This window comes from Corvus hawaiiensis, chromosome 10, assembly GCF_020740725.1.
Source record: "Corvus hawaiiensis isolate bCorHaw1 chromosome 10, bCorHaw1.pri.cur, whole genome shotgun sequence".
NCBI lineage: Eukaryota > Metazoa > Chordata > Aves > Passeriformes > Corvidae > Corvus > Corvus hawaiiensis.
This window is the reverse complement of record NC_063222.1, coordinates 9,992,204-10,017,540: the sequence shown is the minus strand read 5'-3', so window position 1 is coordinate 10,017,540 and position 25,337 is coordinate 9,992,204.

Genomic DNA, 25,337 nt, shown 5'->3' with positions numbered 1-25,337 from the left:
GATAATAAATCAATTGGTTCTGCTTTTCAGTAGGAAAAGACCTGTAACTTGTTATATTATAACTCAATCCCATCTTGTATCCAAGATCAATTCCTCTTTCTCTTCATGCTTTATGATCACTGAATTTCTTTTTCTTAAGGCTAATTTTTCTTATAGAAAGCGAGGGAAACGCTGTGAGGTTTGAGGAAAAAAAAGAAAAAGAATCAGAAAAAAGTCTCTCATCATTTATCTTCTCAGTGGGGAGAACAGGAACATTTCCTATCCCCTCTACTACCACATTTTTCTCCTTCAAGCTGTTGTTGTTTTCCCATAAATTTCAGCAGGTTGTGCTTCTGAGGCTGTGCTTAGATTTGGGCTGGAAAAACATAACCCTATAAAGGTTTATTAGCACAACTGGGTTAAGCAATGTGTGAGTGTGAGGGAGCCTTGTGTTCTGGGTACCAGACTCCTTTCACATTTCATAATGTATTAAAAATGCAAACTATGAAATATTTCAATAAAAATAAATTAATGTGCTCTCCAGTTGGAAATCTCACTGCCATATTAATTTGCTTACTACATAAATCAAATTCCTACATATGATGTATGGAATTGGCTCAGTTTAAGTCATGGGTTTCATTAAAATATTTATTTTTTCCTACCTCTATTCTATTTTATTGTTTAGTTTTTGCTTCAAAGTGGATTGCAAGATAAGGACTTATTAAAAATAAATATATGCCTAAAGGGCACTGAGCAACTTGTTTGATTCTAAGAAGTAAAATAAGAAAACCTTCTTCACAATGACAACATTATTCAACATTTTCAAATGTGGACTTTTACATGGCGTTTCCTAAGTTTCCATCACTGATCTAAAGTTTTTCATTCCTTCCCAGAACTGTGAGCTTCTCCAGCTACTCTAAATCTGTGCTATCCAGCCCAACCTGCCAATCCAGACAAATTTTCCAAACTTAATTGCATACGTAGGGTGAGCTCATGTTGGTCACTTCCCTTCTCTCCACCTGCTTGTGCTACAGTGGCAAAGCCTCAAGGGCAGATCTAAAATGAATCAGACAAACTTTGACCATCTACAGCCATACATGGAAAAGGCAGATCTCATACACATGCGTTCTACCCTTTACCTTGGACCCCTTCTCACACTGATTAGCAAATTCCTATGTAACTTGTTAGATTTTTCCTACAAAACCACACAAGGACAAGCTACAAATTCCTGCTGTCACTCATAGGTACTCACTGAACAGTCCTGAACTTAGCTGTCCTGGCTGTGACACTTCCTGTATGATCCTGCATGAATCATTTGTCCCCCACACCCAGGAAATCACATTAAAGAAACCATAAGACACTCAGGGCAGACCAGCTTTCTCATTACACATTCATACAGTGTCTTTTGCAGCAGGACCTGACTTAAGGGTGTTATAAAAATAAGTATGGGACCTCTGTCTCCTAATGTTTTGCATTTGTTCAGTTTTCCACCACATAATTTGTCTTCGAGTACCATCAACTTTCTTATTTTTATTTTTCCACACTACCTGAATGGAAATTCTTCCAAAATGGTAAAAGATCCCCATTTTTCTTGACATCAGAACATAAGTACACAAGGTTTCATAACTTCCAGTGTCCAAATATCTCCTTATATCTCGCATGGGAAATACATAGAGCAGCTACAACAGGAGTCTGCCACTAAAAATCCTAAGGGGCGATAGCTGTCATCCTAATTTTAAAACATAAATATGATTTTGAACACTAGTGGTATTTAAAAAAAATTTACACTACTGGCATATATTTATATATAGAGAGAGATTTAAGAATGAACTAAACAAAGAGAAAGGAAAAAAAAAACCCAAACCTTCTTTTTTTCCCTTAAACCTATTCCATTTCTAACAAGACTTTGCTAAGGAGACAGTGAGATGCTGCAGTGAAATGAGCCACACAATTAAACCCCGTCCAGCACACAGAAGTAGCCACAGTGTCCATCCAAGGGAGTGTGCCCATGATAACACAGACCCACTCTGCTGGTCCAGGCCCTCTTTCGGCCCAGGAGATTATTCCTGCTGCTCCCAGAGGGGGAAGTGCATGGGACTTACTCCTCAGATGCTCCTGGATGAGACACTTGATCACAGCTACTCTTGGGTCAATAAATTTAGAATGATATTTCTCAACATAAACAAGACACTTTCCCACTGATTTAACTAGATTTGAGGAAAAAAAAAAATCACATTAACTTGAAGAGACATTTTGAATTGATATTTGGAACAGATATTTGGAACTTGATGCCTTGTGCTTTTCGGGCAGCTTCCCAGCCCAGAATGAAAGACTTTTGTTTAGCAGTGAGCCTTATTCAAATAAAAACAAAACAATAATTCATAACTAATCAGGGAGACTCACAAAACAAATAAAATGACCTATTTAAAATGCAACAAAGAGACTGTCGTGATGTAAATGCTCCCAATTTCTGATTAAATAGTGGTAACAGCAAGCTGGTCAGTGAAGCTTCCTAAATTGCACCCTATTTTTATCTAAGTCTTAAAAAAGTTGTTAGGAAAATGACAGAAGACCTTTTCTGTAAAAATACAAATAACTTTCAGCTAAAAATCAGAAATGAATCCAATAAGGCTTCGTGATGCCCATTCAACTAAAACAGTACTTTCTAAATAAAGACTTCCTAGACTTCTGTATTTTGCTTTGAGCATTACTTATTCCAGTTAATTTTATCCTGTAAAAGAACCAAACTAAAGGGATTATGTTGTGTCTGAAGGTGAATGAATATATGTATACACACACATTCATGTGTGATTGACTACATATCACTGCCATTCATTCACCAAGTCCCGTGACTTTATGAGTCAGAGATTAAAACCTATAGATAGAAGTAATAAAATACTTTTAGTTTATCTTCCCACAGCAATGCCATAAACTAAGATTATATTTGAGCAATAAATTTGAATTCAGTTAGGTTGATAGGATCAAAAAAATCCTAACATTTTGAAGGACATATTTTTCTCCAATACTCCTCAAAAAAAAGACACATAGGTAGATTTCAATACCTTGAAAATTTTAGGGTTTTTGTTAAGAGAAAATCTTTCTAATGCAAAGTATTATTAGGGTTAATTTGTGTTAAAATGAAAACTTTGGTCAGATCTCCTGCTTTCTGGTTTTCAGACATGGTGGAGTAAGCCCAATCCTAAAATCACCATGACATAAAACTAGGCCATGTTTGATTGAATTGCTCCAGCCACCAGCCTGATTCACTCATCACTTGGGAACAGCTGAGAGTTGGCTGCTCTTGATACCCATTTTTAAGGCTTTCTAAAAGGAAATTAATTTTTCCTGATTTTCATAAGTAGTTTTGGTGCAAGCTGCATGAATACAAAAAAATGTTAAAATGTTGAAAACAGATGCCCTTTTTTTTTTTCAGGTAATCTATTTCCCTCCCACTTCTAGAAAAGTACTTTTCTTTGTTTTTAAAGATATTGCTACAAAATACACATATAAGCATGGTTATGACATGTCACAGATAATAGACCCTCATCATAGTGAAACTGTATTCAGCACAGGAAGAGAAAAATCCTTAGAGAAATGACTTGCTAAGAAAAAGCCCAGTGAAAGCTATACAGGTCTCTGGAAGATGATATTCAGTCACAGCAAGCCTTGAGAGCTGACAGCGCTTGTGAATTAAAAAAAATCAAGGCTACACACAAGAGGAAAGAGAAGAAAGAATAAGTCAGATTTAAATACATTTTTAAAATCCCCTAAACCAGGTAAGTGTTCTCATGAAATTATGTTCAATATACTATATGGAAAAAAATATCTAATTTTTTCAGAAAGATTTTCTGTGACCCCAAACCAAAAAGGGAAAAAACCCCAAATGCACTCCAAACCAAACAAAGTTCAGCTGTTTAATTACTACCATCAATTTATCTCTGGACTTGTGGAAAAAATCCATTCAGAAATTGTACAAAAGCTCTTGCAGAAACCTGTGTTTATGCTTCCTTCCTCTCTGATTGTGAGTAGAGTTATGTACATGCTGAGGCACTTGCAAAATCGGATTCTAAAATTACAAACCTTTACTGCACCAAACTGAATTCCTGTTCTGTGCCTAGTCAGCTCTTACCCTCCTGAGCAGCCACCATTTTACCTTTCACATGCCATGGGGCTTATTTTTTACATAAAGGGACTGTCTAAAATGAAAAAGAAAGAGAAAGAACATCCTCAAGATTTTCTGATCTCCTGAAGGGTTTATCTCTTCCCAATTTTTAAGCAAAGAAATTGATTTAACAAATATCCACATTTTCCACTTAACCTACCATGATCCTCTCAAAATTACAAGTTGGGATGTGCATCTCTTTCAAGTAAGTGACATGACAGGCATTAAATCTGACAACATTCTTTTGTCCCCCCCAAAACATTCATAAGTATTTCTTGCCCCAGTGATTCTCTACAATCATTGGCATGTATGTAAACTCTGGAGAGCCAGAGCTATAGGAAGTCTCTAAGTTTTGTCCAGGAGTTCAACACTGCTAAGCTCAGCATCATAAAAATATTTCTGTTCTATTAACATCACGTAAATTTTCTAAAATACCAGTGGCTTTGTGGAAACAGACTTTGTCTAAACTCAGGAGGATGGTCATATATTGAAAAGAATAAGGCTCAAGTGTGCTGAGCTGCTTCCCTAATAAAGTTAAATAAGAAAGTGCTCTACGTGCTTCCCAAATCTAGAGCCTAATCAGAAGCATGATGTAGGAGGAAATCCTGCTTAACAAAACTAACCAAACAGAGCAGCTTTTTAAAAATCTTTTCCTGCACTGGACATTGATATGGCCACATTCAGGATGTACAAACAGGAACAAGATCCTTTAAGTGGCTTCCTAGATACACAAGAGAAACTAGAGAAATGAAGGTAAGATAGGTAAAATCAGAAAAGAGATTAGGAACAGCAAGGATTTCTTTACATCCGAGGAGATATGAGAGAAACAGAGGAAAAAAGTAATAAAAAAGTCTGGGTAAATTAGCAAGGTGTTTCTCTGTAATGACAGTTCAAAGAGATTGGGATTTTTATCATTATTATTTTTATTTTGGAAAAGAAGCTTGTTTGTAAGATGTGGCCATGAAGGTCCCACAGTTCTAGCAATTAGTGTTCTGCTAATTAAATTGCCACATCAAAGAGATAGACATTTTAGGGTAGCAGGATTAAAACACACCTATAGCAGTGGGCTATATTTTAGAGGGTGCCAAGGTTTGAGCATCTATTGATTAAATGCTGGTAAATACTTCTCTCTACTTCCTCTCAGTGGCACAAAGGCAGCAAGCAGAAGCTCAGGTCTGAAAAAATATAAATGGTTGGGTAAGAATCTAATACTGTAAAGTTGCATTATGGTGCTGAATATTATATTGTAAATACAGCCTCTGATCTTCCAAGTCTTCAGTTGTTACCAGCTTGGATAAGCCCTGAAGTCCACTTTTCTTCCAGTATTAAGGACTATTAAGTATATTAAATATACAGAAAAAAGTTTTTGCAACTACAGTGACATTTTCTTAATTTCAGAGATTGAGCATTGATACATAATCCTATGCAGTTATTTTTATGGGCTCTGATACTTCTAGACCCGACTGCAAATTTATAATTTGCATCTCATTTTCATATGATACATCAAATTTCACAGCGGAAAATTCAGGTAAGGTAAGATAAGAGAAGGGAGATGGAAAAGGGAGAGAGAGAAGGGAGGTGAAAATAAGCAGGAGGGAAAGAGAGAGCAAGAGCATGTGAGAGGGAAAAAGCAGGTGTGTGACAGCATGTGTGAGTGCACAAGCAAGAGAACATAAGTGGGGAGAGAAGAGGGCAAAGAGAAACAGAGAGGGCTGAGAGAGACGGGGGAGAGAGAATGAGAAAACAATTCTCTTTTTGCCAAATCTTGAAATGTGGCCAAGCGAAGAAGCTGGTGAAATGGACTTAATGAAGCCAACACCTGCTTCTAGTATATGAAGCAGGATGATTTTTATATAGTTGATTTATTGTGTCAGAATTTCTGGTAGGAAATTGCAATTAAGAGCAGACCAAAAGTGAGGGGTGGTGATTTCCTCCATTCTTCCTCCAAAGGACTATGTATTTTAAATAGATTTTAATCATCCTAAGATAAACATATCAGAAATGCTTAGTTCTGGAGAGGCCTCAGAGCTTCTTCATGTGGTCTGAGAAGTTGAGAAGCGTGGTGTGGTGTGAGAAGCTCCACTGAGTGTGGCTGCAGCTGAAAAGCTCTGTGCACCCAAACCCTCACTTTTCCACCCTAGATGCAATCTCCTGTACCAGAACTGTCAGCTGATGTGCACGTACATGTGTCAGACTTTTCAGTTATCTGTTCAGATAATTGACTCTAAATTAATTTCACTTTGAAAAAGTCATTCACAACTCTATAAATTATATTTTTCCCCCTCATCTCTTTACATAGAGCCAAAATTCAACCTCTTTTTGCTAAAACCTAGTTTGACACTTTTAGAAGAATACACACCATGATTTTGTTAAGTCTTTACCTAGGAAAAGCAGGTAGTCTGACATATTTCTACCTCCGGCAGGGAAGGTTTTAGCCCTCAGAACAACCCTCAGGGGTTCCCATTTACATAATGAAACTAATATGCTAAAACACACTCCAGCAATTCTTCTGGATCAGATAATTTGCATTTATTATGGTATTTTGGTGTACTCTTAGCAGGGCAATTTAATTAGAATTATCCATGGATAGTTTAAAAACTGAATCTGCAGATCATTTATTACTAGCCTGTATTTACTGATGCAGCAACAAACCCATCTGGTTAGGGCTTATTCTTTAATTAGTTCATTTAACATTTTTGTCCAAAGTGAATCGACTACAACTTTATACACGCCTCAGGGCATAAATCAGTCTCTCTATATCCTGTAACCGAGTGACTTAATGGGGACTATTTCTCGTTGAGGGCAATTTTTATGCATTTCATTCATTGTGCCAGAATTGTCAGTGTGAAATTGTGACAACAGCTGGCTAAAAGTGAGGGATTATAACCTTCTCACAGTGATTACATGCTAAAAATTAATTGTGTTCCCCCCAGCACTGTGGCATTGTGATTACTTGTAGCCGAGAGCGTGGGTGGGTGTGGATGAGATGCGTGCAAGAACAAATAGATTACAAGGCATACAAATCAATGCTTGTTATTGCTAAGTCATAAAAAATGGTTTCTAACTAACCAATACTGAAAGAAAGAAAGAAACAACAAGTTTAATTTAATTACCAGTGTATCTGTTTTTTACTCTGGAGCAACTGAACTAAGATAAATTGTGAGACTAACATTCATCTGTATGTTATATTAAGATGCTGGTGCAGCCATATCTTTCAAAGCCCTGAGTTTACTCCACCAATCATTTTTTTAAAATATCGCAGTCCTTTTCCATGCCATAAGTAATATAGTAAATCTTGTTTCTTTTAATGTTACAGTATCTTTCTTCTTGATGCTACTTTTTTTGGCAGCATTTGATGCAGGAAATATTGATCTCTGCTTCTTCAAAATGAGTTTTCCTTGTACCCTTTCTTATTCAGTGGACCCTACAGTTTGTGTGCTTGATATTGCACGTTCTCTCTCTGGGGAAAACTGTTCTGCCACTTTGCAGTTTCTTTAAGCAGAATTCTTTTCACACTTTAAATAGCATTGCGCTGTGTCAATTGTGAAAGACAAAACAAAACCAAACCAAATCCAACCAAAGCATGTTTAGTTTATAGTATACATTTAGTTACACTCAAAACCATTAGCTGGGAGCCTGAAGGCCAAATCCAGCGTTAAACTGTCTCTGACTTAGTCATCTTCTTTCCCAGAGCAGCATGGTAGCCTAATACAGGAGCTTCAAAGAAGCTTCACATATTTTTATGATGATCAAAAGCCTATGAAACATCTTAATTTGCAAGCTTGCTCTCAGTCACAAAGTAGTAGAATTAATATGGGGGAAAAAAAAGACTTTTGGGCCAAAATTCAACACAGTATAAAAGTGTATTCCTAGCAAAAGTATGTACCTACATCTTTGTACTTTTACATGTATATTTCCTTATTTCTTTAGGCACATCCTTCAATACTCCTCCATTGTTGGGTTCAGATATCTAAGACCTATGAATAATCTCCATCTATGTATCCACAGCTCAGCAATGCTGTTACTTCCTATAAATTGAAATTTGTCCTTTTGTTCAGTACAGGAGCAGCAAAGAAAAAGAACTGTAAATGATGCACACGCATTTTTTCATCTGACCACTGATGCTGGTGGTTGGAAACACGGCTGTGAACACTGAGTTTGGTTGAGGAGAGAGACATTTTCTCCAGTTGCCACATCCTATTAAAAAATTGTCTTTATTTTCCAATGCCTGCGTGTTTATTTTCTTTGCTCCCAGCGTTACATGAGCTGCTTTCCAACATGTGACTTATTTTTAAAAAATGCCCAGTCAACACATTTTCCATGACATCAGTGAGAACTGCTGCTCTCTGAACTTTTCCATATTTGTTTACTTTTCTTTAATCAAATTAATTAAACCTTTAGGTCCCCAGTTTAGGAATGTTAGTAATAGTACTATCTGTTGGATCTTTTTCCAGCAGAATGAAACAATAACAACTTTCAGAGCTCCCCTTTGAAGAGGTGTGGTCTCAGTGCCTCATCCAGCTGTATTTCCACTGGCTGTGAACACACGTCAGTCTATCCAAGCAGACCAGAGACAGATTCTTTCTTTCTTTCCAACTCTGAGAACTCTCTATTTTGCCTTTTTATGATAATTTAAGTTAAAACTAGTTAGAATGTTTTTATAAAAGGAATTACATTTTTTTTCTGCCAGACCACTGGGACAGGGAGTAGGGAAACCGAGTTTATGATAAAAAAATAAAAAACATTTTTTAAAATTGTAATTGAAAATAAACTAGAAAAACCCTATGAAATATTGAAAAAAATGAAATATTTACTTCAAGTACTCACAATGTACTTGAATTTTCTATTTGAAGAAATAGTCATTTGAATAGAAAAGTTTTATCAGATCAATACTCTGACATAATGCAATACAAGCAGCTTTATTAGCAAGATCTGCAATGGAATAAAATTACCCACAAGCGTTACTTTTTCTGCTTTAAGAAAAGATAGTGTACTTTAAACAACTATTCCCATCACCCAAATTTCAAACTATATTCTCAGCAAAACTTATTTCCAATTGCCAGCTGGCAAACTAATTCTACTTGTGAGAAAATAAGACCCTATAATCCTTATAAAAGGTGGCATATTTGTACTTTATCTCATTATTTATTTTGTTGGTTATCTATTTTTCTTTACAATTGGTTGAATGAACATTATAAATTTGAAATATTGACATGTTTTAATGTGGAGGTTTCTTTACTTCTTAAAATAAAATTAAATAGTTTAAATGCTACCCCTATACCTGCATTTAAGGTCTGCTTTTATAGTTCTGAAATAATTATATTTTTATATCAGTCATTACATTCTGAGATTATTCCATGTTTAATCTTTGCTGGATTTTGCTAAGCTAAGTAGATAAAGGCATATGCACGTTCCACTGTACCTCAGTGAGTCTACTCAGGCTACATGGGAAGAAATGAAAATACAAGATCCACAGCACAGATACAAGCAGTCATGTGCTCTAAGTAATATGCTCCCTGATCTGTTATTAGCAAGGTGGTGTCTATCTAAAATCTAACTTTTTTCTCCACTCTAAGAAAGTAATGAGTTTAAGTATTAACCCTTGGAGGGAAAAAGAAAAAGAAAAAGAAAGAGAAAAAGAGAAAAAGAAAAAAAGAAAAAAAGAAATAAAAAAAAAGAGAAAAAGAAAAAAAGAAAAAAGAAAAAAGAAAAAAAGAAAAAGATTTCCTGAAAAAAAAAATTTTATGGTTCATATAAAATTGCAAACAATGCAATTACAAAGTTGTCTTAGCACACACCCACATAACTACCTATATTTGTGTACAGGAAAATAGGCACATGCCATAGATTTTTGTAAGAGCCTCCAGACATCTGTGAGCATGAATGGTCCTCCTAGAGTCAGTACCAGACAGAACCCTCAGGGGCAGGATCTGCATGCAGCCAGCTATCAAGGCCATGGTTTTGGACAGTGGGACTGTCCCCAGGCCTGGCTGTGGCCGGTCCAGCTGCCCCAGACTGTGCCCGCTGCACAGGGCTGGGCTGCCCCAAGCCGTGGCAGAGCCAGCAGGCTCTGCCTGCCTGGAGTGCAGGCTGGTGTCTGCCTTATGTCCCATCTCCCTGAGTATAAATGGATGTGTGCCGGGCTCTAAGACCACACAAATCACCTTGGGCGGAATAATAATTGTACTTGTAGCTGCGGCCAAGCTATTTCACGGACATGTGGGGTTGGCAGAAAAGTGAATCAATTTATAAAAGAGTGTGCAGCATTAGATAAAGCCCAAGCCCTGACAGCTTTATCTGATAGGTTCAGTTTGTTTTTTTAGAAGTGAGTAGCCCTGAGGCCTTTTGCTGAGTTTTATCGAATAGTCACTTTATTTTAAGCAACAACAGAGGTTTAATAGGAAGGGGGAATATGCTGAAAGGTCACCTGCAGCCAGGTATTATCATCTGAGCAAATGCAAACTGTACATCATGGAAACCTCTCTACGAACTGACAATAAGCATTAATCTCCTAGGAGTTGTTTCAGCCCTATGCTCACACTTAAAACACTGCTGAATTTTCTTGCTTACTTAAATATGATTTTGATATAACAGACATGGACACAGTAAGAAGATATATTGTAATCAAAAAGAGAATAAAAGAGGGTGGAATTCAGTTCATTCAGTAAAGTTCTTTTATAGAGCAATACATTTTAAGATAATTTCCAGAGCAGCAAATTAAACAGACACAGAAACAAACTTCTACACATCTCAAAGTTATTATGATCACTCAAAGTAATTACCACTAGATGCTAATTTCATATACTGCCAGAAGAACCTTCATTAAACATTGGAGATGATGGAAAAAAAAGAAATGAGAAATGAAAGGAAACATCAGAAGTTTTAGGGACTATTTTTCTCAGTTTTCCTTATCCATGCAAATGGCAAGAGGTTCAGAGTTTAAGAAAATGTATTTTGCATTTAATTAATCTAACTACAGAAGCAGAGATCCTTAGTCCATTGAGCCAATGCGCAGATTACATGAGGAAAGCTTGCAAGACAAACCTCTGCAAGAGCATTCAAAGACCCTTTCATTGCTGTTAATTTCAGTTACCCATTTCATTACTACAGCAAATGCAGAAAAACTCTACGCAGAAATGGTGGTATGGGGAAGATGCATTTAAAGAACAAGACCACAATTTTTCCTGAATGCCATCACTGCTCACTCCATTCCTTGCAGAAATAAGTCAATCAATAATTATAAAATAGTCGAAGATAGTGTGTTTACAAGGCTTAAGATAGTAAACCCATCTCCTAGGCTAGAGAAAATCCCTAGTACATGGCAAAAATATCCTGTAAATGATACCTGAAGGCTAATGTTTTAAAACTTTAAATGCTGGGGCTTGCGTCTCAAATCCATATTCATGAATCAACATGAAAAAGAACTTAAACTTAAAAGAACTTAAAAAGAACTTAAAGAGGTCACAAAAATTCTAAGCAACTAAATGGGAATTTCCAAGATTGATGAAAAATAGTGATCAGTATTTAGGAAACTACAGTTTTAAGGTTGGGTCCCAATAATTGTTAAATTTGTTTCATTCTTCTTTAGAAAATTTGAGTAAACATTTAACACTAATAAGTAGATTCTTTTTTTACTTTTGTTCAAGTCCCTAGGATCCTCAGAGACCAGTCAGTGGCAAAGCCCTCTGCTATGTCTCCTTACATATCCTTCTTTAAAAACTGTGATTTTGCTGTAAGAGTCCAGATTTGCCCAGGTAGCATCCAGATCTTGTTCATCCAAGGACCAGTGAGTTAATAAAACTCTTAAGTGTTGGTTCAGACTCTACAAGAACATGGGGACCCTGTCACTCAAGTTGTCAATAAACACTTCAGCTGTTATAATTTAAATTAGAAATCTAAAAAAATGTCAAACATGTAAGAGAGCTGTGCTTTCTACTCCTCCCAAACAGTATAACTGCATTTCACACATACAGAAACTAAGAAACAGGAGATGGAGAGGATGTCAGCAGTGCTGGCAGAGCAAAGTCCTGCTCTCCTCATTCTAAAGATGAAATCTTTGCACCCCAAATTTCAGGAAACTTGAAATCTGAGCTTTGCAGTCTTCCAAGTATTCCCGGTACTGAGGAATTTTGAGCTGTGCTGTTGGCAAAGACACAGGATCTGTACCACAGATGTTCAAGGAATGGCAGACAGAGTTCTGAGTCTCTTTTGTCATTCACAACACAAAAATGAGCTTGGAATATTTTGCTTACTTGGTATCATTGTGCACTGGATTATATTTTTTACGAATGACAGATGTGTTTTATTTCATTCATAGAAAACCATACATTTATTTTCAGGTATCTTAATAGAAATTCAAAGTATTGCATTCAGGTTGATTACTATTCTCAAGAACCTAAAGAGGGTAGGCAGAGTTGGTTTTTAAAATCTGATTTAATATATCATTTATTCAGAAGAATTTATTTAAATATTCATAGAAACTCTTTATCTTTAAAAAAATCGAATCTCTAGTTGGGTGTGGGAGCTGAGCATAGAGCAGTGGGAAACAATATCTCAAAAAGTCAAAATCCAATTTGTCAATATTTTTGTTTTTTCAGAACAAATATGTCAAGTCCCATTAATTATTTAGGTTATGCTTTTTGGCCCCCACCTCACACTGTCTCTCAGTTGCGTATGTTGGTTATTCATTAGCTATGAAATACTGCAGCATCTCTCCCTCTCCAGGACCTGCCAGCTACCTCCATCTGGCACCAAGTCCCCCAGAGAAAGGGGCTCTGCTGCTGCCCTGCCCGAGCCCTGCATTCCAACAATCCCCAGCATGAGGTCTTTCTGTAGTCTTTAGGTACTTCTGTGTGCCATGACAGGATTCTGTGCCTCAACTCGACCAGTGCACAAAGCCAGTGTCACTGTGTGTCCTGTCTGCAGCTGGAAAAGGCAGGAAGTGCTGGTACCTGAGGGGTCCATGAGTGTGTGTGTGTGTGTGTGTGTGTGCTTTCACCAGTGCCTTTCTGTCCCAGCTGAAAAGGGGGAAGGAGCCCTGACTGCCTGAGTTTGTGTTTTGTGCGAGTCCTACACACAGGAGCTGTCGAAAGTCACACCTCATCCATGGCACACTCTGTGCATGCCCTGTCAGCATCCCCAGTGTGCTGTGCCCCTGTCTCTGCGGCACTCTGGGGTGCTCAGCTCTGCTGCAGGTTGAACGGGCACACAGCAAAGCGGCAGCAGCATCCCTTAGCCAGGGTAGAGACTCCAGCTCCCCAAGCTGACTCCAGGCAGGAAGGATTCCTGGGCTGGAGCAGGCAGCCATGCTCCTAACATCACTTCACATGAGCTATGCTCATGATCCAGTGACAGTCTGAGAAATTCTCTGTTCATTTACAGCCCCAGTGGATTGAGTAGCAATGCTGGTGCTGTAAAGCAAATACCCAGTATGAACGAGGTCGTCAAATTTGTCTCAAAACATGTTTGATCCATTAATTGCCCAGATCCAACTCACTCAGTTGTCTGCATTATAGATTTATGTAGATGAATAAGTGGCCCTGTCGGTTTGGAGTAGAGCACTGGATTTTGTGATATGCCAGTGCATTAGAGTGGAAAATAAATAGCATCTTCAACTGCTGAATAATTAATTCTTTTACTGAATTAAATATGAAAATAGTACAGGTCATTTAGAATTTCTTATGCTTTTTAATAATAGTCTCTTCAAAACCTATCACATTACTCAACTTCATATCAACATCTGTTTTATTTACTCTCCCTTTTTAACATGCAGCAGTCTGCAGCATTTTGTACTAACAGCCATATGAAAACATCAGATTCTGTCAACTGGGAAGTGAAGGTTTTGATACTCCTGGGGACTTGGCTCAGAGGCAGCTTGGGATTGTGGGTTAGGCTTCATAGCTCAATTTCCAAAAGTGAAGGTAACAAAATCATTAATAAGAATATTTATGGGAGTTTCCTGGGGAAAATTTTGTTTAAATATATGTGTCTGTCCATACTTCTCAGCACTAACAATAAATAGGGTCCTGCTGCCTGTATAATGGAGAGTGGGAATAACCTCACAACATCCCTCATCACAACCAGAGCCAGACAAATGCTGAATTTTTTTTTTAAAGGATAAAGTAAGCTTATTTAAGTCAGAGGCTCCTATGAATAACCTCATTAGTCTCTCAGCACAAAAATCACTTTTCCTGTGTCATAAACTCTATCTACCCTTTCTCCCTAAGCTTTGCTCTGGGAAGAGCTACCTAATCCATGAATGTGGCAGCTTTACCAATGATGGGAAGCCCTGCTTCTCCAAGCACAACATGCTCTGAAGAGAACTACCAGGACCCACAGAAAGCGATTTGCTACAATGCATCCTAGAAATCTGGGCCTGTACCTGCCCCTCCCCCAGCTTACATTTTTTGCCAATATTTGGATTTTTACAGGATAAACTGAGCACCACATTACCCCACAACTGCACTGATCCAGGACCACAGGGAGTCTGCTGGAGAAGATTTAATTAACAGAACTCTTTGTCAGAAAATCCAAGATGAGATAAAATTCATCTCTCATTCCTGGAAATATTTAGGAGGGTAATGCCAAAAAATAACAAAAATGTTGAGATTTGATAATACAACAGGACCAGCTATAGCCATGCAAGTGCCAAATTTAAGATTTGAACAATAACCCATTTTCATTTGTGAGAAAAAATTATTCAATATTTGCATTGGGGCAAAGATATAAAACATCTATACAGAATCTGTTACAGGCAGGAAGGGGAAAGTGACTGCCTAGAATTTAAGAACCCTTTATGAAAACTTGAACATTGTAACTTGCTATAAAATGTCTTCAAGCACTTTCTATTTTCTTCCAGTTCATCTACCCATATTTCTATTGTGAGTTTTGAGCTTCTTGACGATGGAAAATTAAACAACTATTATAATATAGTTGTTTATGCAAATAACAAACACCAGAACAGCAAGTATTTGATGGAATTCATACTATTTTCCCTTACAATCAAAATCACCTTGTCCTTAAAAACAAGCAAAATATCTGGAAAACAAAACAGATGATGTTCAAGTGATCTTTAAAGGATGAAGGTCATACTTTAACAAAAAAACCCAACAATCCAACCAACCCTTCTACAGCTTTTACAATTAAACTGAAAGCAACAAAAATGTTAGCAATGCAATCCAATCAATTCAGGCTCTCTCTGCTTGAAGCTGAGAATCTGCCAACTCATATAAAAAATTTGCATTTCAAAACGAAACATAAAATCCTTCTTTACCTGTTTAAAATGAAAAGAAATCCCAGTGGAGTTTGCAAAATATATGCCCATTGTTTAATGACCTTCTAATACCAGTGAAAGAGCATCCAAGAACATTGCAGATAATTCTGGTCTAATCAGGTTAATGATGGGAGCCAAGGCCAGGACTACAGCAAGCTGTTCGTTAGCATTTGATATTTCTGGCAAATAAACTCACTGCTGTTCATCCATTAAGTTCGCATCCAACAAATGGTAACAACTGCTCCTGACATTCAGTACAGAATATTCTGCTCCCACATCGAATCCTGCTGCTCTAAAGAAGCCACCACTGACATGAAAGAGGAGGCCAAGCTTCTTCCAATAGCTTCTGTTAAACCAGCACAACAATAATGTTCCAGCTGAACAGGGCAAAAACTGATCATAATTTTTTACTTTTTCTCAGTGTATGAGGAGGTATCTGGGGAAATTTTGTTCTTCACTGCAATGCAGGACAGGGAAAATAAAACAGAACCACATATTATCCTGTTCTCAGCCTTCATACTGAGATCATGGTTCACTGATCAAGTACTACACATGATATTTTTCATAAGTACTGTTCAATCTACCATGTTCAAGATTCCAGATTTCTGCTGGCCTTTAAATCCCAGGTTTATGTGTCTCTTGCAATCAGTATTCACTGGTGAGCTACATGGACATAATCAAGCTTGCTCCAGCTGATTACTGACCAGCTTTAAAACGCCCGGAAGAGCTGTTTTCTCCAGCTGGAATGTTGATTAAAGCTATCTCAGCAAACATGGAATATATGAGCACTCAATTTCCAGTCATTCACCTAGAGACTATCAGAAATGCAAGATTTGCTGAGGTCAGGCTGATATGCATATAAAACTGATAACTTGTTTAGCCAAAGGGCATATTTCCCCGTTCACTAAAGGGGTTCCTGCTCTGCAGGCCAGCAGTCCTTGTTACAGTTTGGAGCTGTGAAATGCCTCAGATTCCTTCAGAGTCCCAAATCCTTCTGCAGCCAACAGAGTCCTGAATGACTTCTCTCACCAGCCACCCTGAGGAGTTGCTCAAGTAACTCCTAAATCCCCAGGCTGGGGTGGACTCTTCCTCTTTCATGGGGAGATCAATGAGGAAATGGAATTACTCTCGTAAATCCATCTGAGAACACCACTATGCCAGTGCCTGAAGAAGCTCTGACCTGCCTTTCCCCCTCTGGAATTACTCCCCACTGTAACAATCATCCTACTGACATGTCCTAATTTATTTTTCTGCTATCCTGAAATATATACTGGAGGTAAGCACATACGCATATTCAGAAATTCAGACAAAGGAACGTTTCTAAGGACAATCTTAAATATTACTCAAGAGTCTTGATTTTTCGGAAGAGTCTGGATTCTTATTTCCAGCCCAGGTGGGGGCTGGACATGGAATTCAGCTAGGCATGTCAAGCTATATCTGAAGTTCAGCAGAAGTTAACAAGATTCACAGAAAAGATCAAGACTTTCAGGCCAGCTAAACCATAAGAAAAAGCTATAAAAACTTATGAAAGATGAAGACAACCATCAGCCAACAGTAGATATTAAAAAGTGACAGTTCCTGTGGTAAGAAAAGAATCCATTTCCTCACAGCTGATTTCTCCCCAAAGATCTCTGTCTGAAGCCTCAATTTTCCTAGCAATGATCACTTAGTAGAAGGCGGGGTACAATGTTCTCATTCTGCTAAATCTCATCTATTTCCAAATCGCTGAAATGTTCTGCCTGTCTCTTGCAGTTGCCTTGCAAATTGGCTGGCAAATATTAACTCAAGATGGTCTACCAAAGCAGGTGATCAACTTTTTGCACTTCCATTTCAATGATCCAAATAAAGTCTGGATACAACACAGACTATGTCTGCACTGTGCAGGGAAGCACTTTGTGAGGAGATCCACTAGATTCCCCTGGAGGGCTAGGATGAAACATCTTTGGATCCAAGCTGTCACCTCTCTGGCACTAAATGTGACCTATTTTTTTCAATTGCATGATATAATTTTGACTGGTTAAAAAGGCACATTCACTTTTTTCACTGACAGTTGTCCATCTGTACAGTCTTACAATTTCCTTTGAGGACTATTTAATACACACTTTGAGTGGTTACAAATATGAACTCTCTAAAACTGCAGTGGTTGTGCAGCCAACACACCAGAGGCACGTAATACAGGCAGGTGAGAAACCGGAAATCTAGCAGAAGATAAAACACCACAGCAGCTCTTTCTCCATGACAGCTGTAAAAAGATTAGGAATTATTTCATATCTACTTATACCATGCTTAGAGATACATGCTTAGATAGACTGCAAAGGTCATCTGATATTTACAGCTCCAGCTCTCACTGAGAGCAACCTGGCAGCTCTGAATTGAACAGTCTGGCTTTGATACTCAGGGAAATATGGTCTAGCCATCTCCTGCTTCCACTCCAAACTGATTGATGTACTTCAGCGGTTGCTGAAGGAGAGATATGAAAAAAATTACCAATCTATTTAGAAGAGCCCATCAAGGGGTCTTTTATGTGTAAACATTTCATGATTTGATGACAACTTATAGGATAAATGATTTGTCTCACTATGTTTTTAATTAGTCTAGACAAAATTAATTGCAATTTATTTCAGTTGAGGTGAGCATGAGTATCAACATTTCCTATTGAGCACACATGTCCTACGGAGACAAGTCTATATCCTCCTAATCTTCTCTCCAGACTCAATGGAGATAAATTGTCTCCTGCTCAAGGTGCTCCTTGCTTATCATCCCCGCAGCTTCTTCTAACCAAGCTGCAGCAGGGTTCTAAAAGTCCTGAGGCCTAAAGAGCTCAGTCCCTGTGGGGCTCTGTTTCCACTGTTTCCAGGTTAGCCACCATGTCTGCACTTTGATGAAGGAGGCACCTCAAAATCTGGAGAAGGGGAACAGCCTGTAGCTCTGAAAGATTGCTCCAGTTACCCATGCCAAGGTACTGGCAGTGCAGGCAGAAAAGGGAGCAGCACGGAGGCAAAAAGCAGAAACAATGGATCTGGCACAGAAATCAGGTGAGAGTAACAAGACACAAGATCACACGCCATTGCCATTTTAGAACGAGAGGTAGGAATCGTGACTGGATTGTAAAATTAACTGATAGCAGTAAATAAAATAAGGTGGGAAAAGCAGATGGAAGAAGCAACATACTTGGGTACATTAGAAGACATTCATTACAAGATCGCCTGCAGCAGAGGCTGAAACCTCATTAGTCATATGTACTTCTCTGCACCAAATGTGTGATATTTACAGTTATGATTAGTTTATAGACTAGTTGAAGTTTGGACCAATGCCTGGTTCTGCTCTTTCAGAAGCACTTGAACTATCTTCAGGGTAAACAGGTATGACTGAGAAAAAATATATAATGTAGAGTGGCTAAGCAGTAGCTCACAGAGCAAAGCCAAAAATAATGAGACATAAAGATAGAAAAACAGTATGAAAATAAGAGATGAATGTGGACTGATGGCAAACACTGCAGGTGTGTGGTACTCATTTATATCCAGTCAGGCAGTTAATGAAATAACCTATAGAAACTGGACTGTCTTTTAAAAACCAAAATTACTGCCTGATATCAGCTGAGTGATTCATCCTCCAATTTGCTGGAGATTTAAGCAGAACTGCAGCATACACAAACAATAAGTCTCTTTCTCTTACTGTTGATTTTATGGATTATCATGAAGAAACTGGGAAACAGTGAGTCACATTGAACCTTAATCAGATTTTAGTATTAGGAGAAAAAAAACCCTTAATTTTTTGAAAATAATATTTTTTTAATGTAGCTCAAAGCATTTGTTCAGTGAAGAATAGTTCTGAATTAGAGTTGCTAGTAGAGTTTTAGAATGCTGCTCTCACCAAACAATATATGCATGAACTGGCAGAGAGCTTCTCAGTTGCAAATGGAAAAAAGAATCAAGATTGTTACTGTGGCAAGGAGAGAGTGCAAAGAAAGGGGCGATGGAAATGTGGAATAGAAGGGGTCAAAAGGGATCATCTGGCTCCTCAGGGGAGAAATGAGACAAACTTACAAAAAGCTGGAGTGATGGGTTTTGAGCAGAGTGACTACTGGTCTCTCTCTGCCTCCCTCTCCTATCCTGCCTATCCCAGCTTGTCTCCCTTGACTACCTAGGGTACAAACCTGCATTTGAAAACTGCTGTGTCAGGGCTCCTGCTTTACTTCTCTCCTTCAGCCTTCTCTACTCATCTGTACCTCACTGCGGAAGAAGAGAAAGAGTGGGCAGCCAGTCCCTGCCCCAGCAGTGCAAAAGGCAAACACACCAAAACTGGAGGCAGGGATTAGCAGCTGAAGAAGGTCTCAGACAAGGGCTTCCTATTCTTCCTTCAAAGGAAGCTGAAGCAGACTGTTGCTGCTGGAAGAACACGACCCTTGGAGTACAGTTAATCATCTTTTCACTGCTGATGTGGTGGATTGAAGAATCTCACTGTGAGGCCACATGAGTGCCAGAGTGGCACTGTAGGAGGGACCATGGCATGATCAAGAATGAGCCTAACTACCCCTCTCAGCAGCGGTGAGTCGCTGGATCAGCTCATCTTGGATCAAATGCTGTCTACCTGCACCTTAAATTTGCCTGCTGCTCCCTTTCCAAAGCTGGTAAAAATGCAGATTTTGTCACAGAAGACTACAACTGCTTAGTTGAGTCTTGTCTGTGCTGAAAATCAGCTCTCTTTTGACTTTGATTCACTGCATTCGGCCCTTTGGATTAATACTGCTAGGAGCAAGTTTCCCTAGGCTTATCAACTGAAACTTCTAAGTCTCAGTGAGGAGTTAATTAGTTTCTGTCTAGAAAAACAAGTGTCACATTGCTAGAATCTTGCCAACCCAACACAGAGCTCTGTGCATCCTGTGAGAACAAACATCAGTTCAGCTGGTTTTGAAAAAGACTCTCTGAATTACTCTGGGTTATCTCAGTTGAATTTTATTTTTTCAGATTTATGACTGACCATTATTCCCATGCTTTGCTCTATATCAGCATGTGGCAAAAATTGATAGGTTTTTGCTTTCTCTCTCTTATATTTTCCTTGGAATGCTTCATACAACAAGTCTAGTGAGATGTTTAGAAAGTCAGCTGATATATGAAGACATTAACAATCTGAGGAATATCAAATTGCTTGGAGACTGGAGAGCAAAACAAAAAGAGGAAAACTTCTTGGGAAAAGATAAGCACAGAAGAAAATATATAATTTGCAGAGCTCTACAACAAATGACTTTAGCACACATGCACATTTATGTTATGGCCAACAGAAAGTGTCAAAGGAATTTTCCACAGCTCAACTAAATGAACACAGACTTTTCTGCAGGTGAATACTTCTTAAGAGTTTGGGAGTCTTAAATAATTATGTGCCCTGTTAAAACAGATGACATGTTCCATGCAACCCTGGCAGGCCTTAAGAGAACCACTACAAAGTTTATGTTATCTTTTTTTAGGTTGCATTTCCTTTGTTTGTATCGGATATATTCTGGATTTATTCTTTTTAACAGTGAAGACACAGGGGGTCTACATGATACAGAAATAAACCAAATAAATCCAAAATGTTTGAGCAAAAATAAATGGGTGTTTACTGTGTGTGTAACAACAAATGGACACCTGAAAGAATTGATGGGGATGCTGAAAACAAAATGGAATGTCAAAGCCTACTAAAAGAAGCTACTGAAGACAACACTTGAGATTCAAAACTATTACAAACATATATGTGCATAGCAGACTATTATCTATGGTTGCTATAACTGAGAACAATCTATATGTTTTGGAAGAAAGATTGAAACTTGATTAAGCCCTGAAGCAAAATCACTGGTAAGATCAGGATTTAGACATATGTGAAGATGTGCTTGCCTGTTATAGGCCCTTCGAAGGAATATGGGTTGGGTCACTTCTAAGGATAGGACACTGGACTGCCTGCTTTTATCTAGCATGAAATGTCTGTGTTCCTATGAATTTCTAAACTAAACCATAACTTTTGCTTAAGGACAATATATTTGAAATTATTTACTGCACCATCTTTATGTAACTGTTTAAACACTACTTAAACAATTTATACATGCTTATTTTTACCAGGGAGCCATTTATAAACTCAGCTAAATGTAATTCATGCCAAATATTTCTTCTTTTATTAATTGAATTCAGTGGGTTTCAACTACACAAGTGCCTCAAGCAGGATTATAACCTGCAACTCTTCCAACTCTTCAGGAGTTTCTGATGTTCATTAATGCAATTTAAAAAAAAAGCTATAGTTTCCCTGTTTTATATTTTCTGAAGTCTTGCATATTTTTTTTTCCTGAAATTCATGTGTAAATCAGCTACATCTGGGTCTGTCTTCTTTTCAGACAGATAAGCAAACGATGATGTGATCTTAGAGATGTATCTGGGTATGGGAAAAAAAACCCTCAACCAACCAACCCCAAACAACAAAAACCAACAACCAAAAAACCCTCCAAACAAACAGAAAACTAAGAAAAAATGGCCAATCCAAAGCTTAATCATGCTGGGTTTAGGACAGTCTAATTTTTAAAAATCTTGATCCTGAGCAACACAGGCTGTAATACTGTGAAAGTCAACCTGATCTTTCCACTTTTAATCAATAATTTCCCCAAATCTCAGTTTCAGTCATTCCTGGAAGATATTTACCAAAAAAATAAGGATGACATAATATCTTCTGACATCAATTCTATGACAACCTATGGTACCAGTGCTCTGCTTCACACGGTACCTTCCAGTGTAATTATTCCATCTCAGTTCACTAATGAACAATGCCTCTCACCGTGGAACACGGAATTTCAAATCAGTTTTAGAAGTTCTTACATCAAACTTTTCTTTGTCTATTTTTTATTTAAATTGAAATCATTACACTGGCACAATTAGCAGGAAGAGCAGTTTGATTGACATTATGATCAGGTTGTCTTTTTTTGAGCCAGAGTAAAGCAAGGAGACCAGAGCAGTACAGCACAGATATCACAACATCCCTCTGTCATAAAAACATGACAAAGTACAGGCTTTGAGGGAAAAAAAAAGCCACAAAAACATGACTCTATGGAATGCCCAGTATTTCACTGATCTTTTCTCATAATCATATTATAATAGCTGTATTATCATAATGCAAGAACACTACTGAATATATTCTGTATTATTCTAGTGCCCAGACATATTTCCAAGTGATCTACAAGCTCAGAAAAAAAATTAATCCTTACTTCCAAAAATTCTACAAGCCTGGTTTAATGTTGGTGGCTTGGTGAATATACAATCATCCACTATCTAGCATTAGGCTCAAGGACTAGAGACAAAATCATCTGGATTAACATCAGCCAATGCTTTCACTTTACTGGAAATTTAGTGTTTGGCAAATACTTCTGAGGGGAGATGGATGTTTAAAGAGTGGTTTGCACAACTTTTCAGGCAGCAACTCCCAAGTCTCAATGAGACAAAGCCAAAACACACTTATGAAGTTTTCAGTCATATTGAAAAAGAAGGGATGATCAGATTCAAGAATAAAATAGTTTGGGGTGAACAAATGAGGATAAGTTGGGCAGGGCAACAATCTTGAAAGTGAGGACAAGTGACTTCTCTTTGATGCTATAGAAAAATCAGTGGAGAGATCCCAAGCCTGAATGATTAGCTAGAAAAATGAATTTATGCAGATATTCAGAAAGTAAGACTGCGTTTCTCCAGGCAAGAGAACAGGGGTTTATGGTAACCAAGATGTGACCTGATGAATCTAGACAGCAATTTTAGCTGTGTGAACTGACTGGAAAGGTACTGACTTAGAGCTGTAGGGAAGAATGAGACAGAATGACCAAGGCACGGGAGGATGTGAGGATCTGCAGAAATACCTAGAGATGATGACTGCAGGTTTTTGAACTACAAAAACGGAGAGTCCTGCTTTAAACGGAATGAATCTTAAACAGAGCAAAATATGTTAAGGAGGAAACTGAAGAAGGGTACTAGGCCATAAAAAATAGAGGTCAAACAGGATTCTGAGGTTCTCTCTTGGCACAGACAATGCCGACTTGACTTTCAATCAGTACTAATGGAAATATCTCTCTTCCTCCTCTAAAAAAGGATGCAAGAAGATTTGATATAAACTGTTTTTTAAAACAACAAATCATATTTAGCATGTGCTGATGGCTTGCTGCCTTTTATATACATATGTTTTTGCTATGACTAACCCATGTTTTTCAATTAATTTGACAGTGTGATTCAATGTAATCCAATCGAGGTATATAAAGGGAGCTGTGTATAATCAGAAAAGCACTAAAACAGAACTCTTCTGAAAAGGCATTTGGTGTGATGGTGAAACTTCAGGAAACTGAATCAGAAATCTGAAGCAGGAAACAGAAATCTAAAACAGTGCTACAAATCCCAGTGGGACCACCATTTGTAGATGTGAAGTATTCCCACCACAAATCTTGATATTCGTGCGTTCTATAAAAGTAAGTGTTCTTCTGGGAACAAATAGAGGAGAAAAAAGAATCTTAAATTGCCCTTAAACATTAGAGCATTATTGTTCTTTCCCATGCAGTTTAAAATCTCAGAGCATTCCTGTTTTGAACCTTTATTTGTAGGGATCCTACCACCAGGTTTTACTATTCACTTTTAGTTGCAATTTGGAATGCAAGGTATAAGCCCAGAAGTGAAATTATTTTAGTTAATTGAAGGGGAGAATGTAATCAGTGAGATTCTTTTTCTAATTAAAAACTGCAAAAAAAAAATTAATTCCAAATGCTTTCTTGCACAAAATAGCTCCAAATCAGATAGGGATTTAGGATGCATAATTCAAGCTTGAATACAGGGTTGAAATCCTCTCCACAAAATTCCAGGATATTTGCATCCAGATTTTGGACTGGAAACAGTTTCTGTTCAGACATTTTACAAGATGTAAAACAAGATGGTTATATAAACTATACATACTCTACATATGTTCTGAGCCCTTTAGGGAATTTGAAATTACAGTCTGAGTAAGAGACCCAGGGGTTTAGTTTGGGTTTGAAAGACCCATGAAATTACGAACATATCAATGTATAACTACTTCATTCACGTAACAGAAATACAGACTGTAGGTACAAGCAGCACTTTGAGAGGTAAAACAATTTAGTCAAATGCTCCATAATGTTTTTCACTAGGAACTTTTCCTTTGTCTCACTTAAATCTTCCTTATTGTATTTTAAGATGATGTTCGTTTATTTCACCCATCCTAGACAGGAAGAATATGTTCCCTACGCCTCTGCATACTACACTGGAAAACATTTTCACACCACCCCCTTTATGCTAAACATTCCTAGATCTTTTCTTCCTTTTTTCTGTGAAAATTATGCTGAGTTCCTTTTCAGTTTGTTCAAACAATTTCTATTTCCCTGCAGTGGAGTGCCCAGACCTGGACACAGCAAATAGTCTTTCCAATGATATGTACAATGGAGAACAATTTCTTGGCTTTTCTGGGCTGCAAAATATACCATGGCTCTGGGCACTGCATGCATGATATATATTATTGTGATATATTGTGGGAATACTTGTTCCCTTGTGACAATATGATATTTGTCACTTGTGATTTATGTGTGATTTCTTATAATTTTCAGGTCCTGTTCTGAATGATTTCCAATTTTACCTCTTTTGGTGAATGAACAGCTTATTCTTATCAAAGTATAGTACACTGGCTTTCAGTGAGCACAAATACAATATATTTTTAATCAATACTTTGCCATTTTGAGCTCAAAAATAGACTAATGCTTTCAGTGCTTTTACAGATATTGAAGTTAAGCCAACTCCTTTATAATTTTCCTCTCCTCTTCCATTTTTTTTTTTAACTTACAAATCTTTCTTAAACTTCCCCTGAATAACCTATGTTCTACACATTCTCAAAGATTAGGGGTTCATCCATAAAGTTCAATTTGTCCAA